This window comes from Eurypyga helias, unplaced genomic scaffold, assembly GCF_000690775.1.
Source record: "Eurypyga helias isolate BGI_N326 unplaced genomic scaffold, ASM69077v1 scaffold34295, whole genome shotgun sequence".
Lineage (NCBI taxonomy): Eukaryota > Metazoa > Chordata > Aves > Eurypygiformes > Eurypygidae > Eurypyga > Eurypyga helias.
Genome location: NW_010253961.1, coordinates 1 through 946, shown reverse-complemented (window position 1 = coordinate 946; position 946 = coordinate 1).

Genomic DNA, 946 nt, shown 5'->3' with positions numbered 1-946 from the left:
TCCCCCCCCAAAGGAATGTGGTTGCTGGACACGCTCCTGCCTGTTCCCTGTCTGCGCCGAAATCTCCCCTACAACTTATTAACTACTCAGGAGCGCAGCGGGATGCTGTGGATGGAGCCCTCCCTGCTCCGGCACACCAGTATCCTGTGTCCATCCAGGGTGGCCTCTGGCCCCTTGCAACCCCCTGTATCCAACTTCCACCCCCCTGTGACACCCCAATATGCTGCATCCAGCCAGGTTAGCCTCTGCCGAAGCAAGGCACCCCAAAACTCCCTGTATCTTGTCTGGGTGTGCTTCTGCCACCCTGTGGCACCCCAAAACGCCCTGTATATTGGCCGTGTGAGCTTCTGCCACCCTATGGCACCCTAAAACTCCCTATATCTTGGCTGGGTGAACTTCTGCCACCCCACTGTACCCCAATCGCCCCACCAAGGGCACCCCAAGCCCCTCACAGCTAGTCAGGATTGGTGGCTGTGGGGGTACCCAGGGGTGACCCTATATGTGCTGCCGGGGGGGAAGACCCCATGCCAACAGCACCCCAGAGCCTTGTGCCCTTGTCGTGGGGGTTCCCAGCCCGTGGGGACGCCTTGGGGTGCCCGTGATGCTGGTGCTGCCGGAGGGTACAGGGTCAGACTTGCCAGAGTGCTGCTGGCACCCCAACCCCTCCCCAAACAGAGCCCAGGACCCCCCTGGGTCCGCAGCGCACACCTTGAGCAGGGCTGTGCCAGCACCCCGGGGTGCGGGTGTGCACAGGCGTACACGCACCCACTTTTTTTTCCGGCAGGGACGCCCCGACACAGCCGCACATGCAGACAGACGGACGGACACGCAGACAGACACACAGACACAGGCAGGCGAAGAGGCACACGGCGGCGTGGGTGCGCACACCCGCAGCCCACGGCGCACCCGTGGCTGCACAGACACACACGACTGCAGGGGCTGTGGG